Below are 2,339 nucleotides of genomic sequence, written 5' to 3'. Positions count from 1 at the left end.
TTGGTGGAGGGGGGGATTATGGTGTGGGGTTGTTTTTCAGGAGCTGGGCTTGGCCCTTTAGTTCCAGTGAAAGGAACTCTGAATGCTTCAGCATACCAAGAGATTTTGGACAATTCCAAGTTCCCAACTTTGTGGGAACAGTTTGGGGATGGCCCCTTCCTGTTCCAACATGACTGCGCACCAGTGCACAATGCAAGGTCCATAAAGACATGGATGAGCGAGTTTGGTATGGAAGAACTTGACTGGCCTGCACAGAGTCCTGACCTCGACCCGATAGAGCACCTTTGGGGATGAATTAGTGCGAAGACTGCGAGCCAGGCCTTCTCGTCCAAAATCAGTGTCTGACCTCACAAATGCGCTTCTGGAAGAATGGTCAAAAATTCCCATAAACACACTCCTAAACCTTGTGGAAAGCCTTCCCAGAAGAGTTGAAGCTGTTATAGCTGCAAAGGGTGGGCCGACGTCATATTAAACTCTATGGATTAAGAATGGGATGTCACTTAAGTTCATATGCGTCTAAAGGCAGATGAGCGAATACTTTTGGCAATATAGTGTATGTATCAACATTATGCAACAAATGCTGTCGATTGAGCTTAACTTGTTTAGAACCTGGAATATTCCTTTAATGGAATGTTTTGGGTTCCTTGGCATGGTGGTGACTTCATATTTTCACAAATGTCACAAGTTCTATATGTGACATAGCCAAAAGACATGTACCGGTAGGGCGTAGTTATTTCTGGCAATTGTTGATTTTTGGGGCATCATTATTTTGCCCTTATCATCAAAATTGACCCTACTGACTTTTTCAAACAAACATTCCTGGTAATATTTATCAGTGCCATCTTTGGGGGACAAAAACTGAAATAACATTCAGTTCTGGCATGACTTCATTATGCAATGGCTACTTTTCACAATCCAATCAATAGTTAAGTCTCTTCCTAAATTGTTTGTTTGTTTGTTTGTTGTTGTTCACTTTAAGGATTCTGTTTCACTTCGACAATGCCACATGGAAATAAAATGGGTTGGGAATGCTATAAGCCACTACGTTCTCTAGAGTCTAGATATTGCATTGCCCTTCAAAAACATTGAGGCATTAGCCTTTCATCCAAATCAATCATTAAAAAAGCTAAATCAATGGAAATTTTCAACAAATCATTTAAGTTGGAATCGCTCTAACAGCTGAAGCTATAGTATGTTTTTCTATCAGAGTTCTTTTTAGTTCATTATTACTTTTTTTTTTCCCTCCTGTTTCCCCCCTGCTATTATTTTTCAGTGGAAGAAATTGTGTTTGGAATTGACCTGCCTGTCTTGTGCTCAGTGTTCTTGTTTTAAAACTATGTATGATGCCATTTTGGCTATTTCTTTCCTTTGCTGTTATAGTTTTTAAATATGTTTGGACATTTAAAGATGTTTTATGCGAAATGGATGCAGATATAAACTTAAATCAAATAAAAAAAAATATAATAATTTTAAATTCAGTTACTTTGATTTAAAATTAAATGGGATTTTTGTGGGTTAAATAAAAGTTAAGCTATATTATCAGAGAAAATAATTAAAATTCAGCCCTAAATTGCATTTATGGTGTAAGTCTAAGTGATAAATGTTAAAATACATTCAGTTTCAAAAGTATAGCCAAAAGACTTAAACATAAGACATGTTAAAGAGGTGTGATTTTGAGACTAGTGTGATAAAATCGCTTACCAGTCTTGTCTGTGCAGTTACCTGTTAATTTTGTAATGTTTTAATAATTTTTTTATACGTTTGCAAAATTGTGCATATGATAAACACAAGGATACCAGACAAGGTTGGGGGGGTTGCTCAAGGTTTAGTCAATTATGAGACAATTCTCCCATCCGTGGTTTTACAGTGAGAGGCGTTTGGCTGATAGAAAATGTCAAGAATAATGGGCATGATTTCCTGTGACGCAGCTGCTCTTGGGGTCTTGCTGAGTGGGATTACACTTAACACCTCCCTGCCGGGTGAAATGTCGGCCACAGACATGGAAAGATGGTTGTTACCCAGTACTACAGTTAAACTGAAAAAACCTTGAGTTAGTCTAGACTTTAGACGTTCAGTACCGTTAAGCCTGGATTTCATATTTCTGCCTGAGGTGTGCAGATTTACAGTGCAGTCGTTCTTTTCTCTAAGAGTGAATTCAAGTTTTGGAATTTATTCTCTAGAAATTGTTTACAGGAAATTTGAATTTGTATTTGCTCATTTATTTATTTTTTTGGTAACACTTTACAATAAGGTTGTATTTGTTAACATTAGTAAATGCATTAGTTATCATGAACTAACAATGAACAATACATGTTTACAGCATTTATTAATCTTTGTTA

General features: G+C 36.8%; 1 protein-coding gene across 2 annotated transcripts in view; it reads left to right on the top strand.

Moving 5' to 3' along the window:
* LOC127445957 (uncharacterized) overlaps window positions 1-350 on the top strand; it is a 17,698-nt gene extending 17,348 nt beyond the window's left edge. For both annotated transcript variants that reach the window (XM_051706496.1, XM_051706495.1), the window contains exon 3: window positions 1-350. This exon is cut by the window's left edge and continues 1,641 nt beyond it. The gene's annotated coding sequence lies outside the window, so the exon portion shown is untranslated.
* Window positions 351-2,339: the final 1,989 nt, after the last annotated feature.

This window comes from Myxocyprinus asiaticus, chromosome 9, assembly GCF_019703515.2.
Source record: "Myxocyprinus asiaticus isolate MX2 ecotype Aquarium Trade chromosome 9, UBuf_Myxa_2, whole genome shotgun sequence".
Lineage (NCBI taxonomy): Eukaryota > Metazoa > Chordata > Actinopteri > Cypriniformes > Catostomidae > Myxocyprinus > Myxocyprinus asiaticus.
This window is presented reverse-complemented; position numbering and strand designations above follow the sequence as displayed.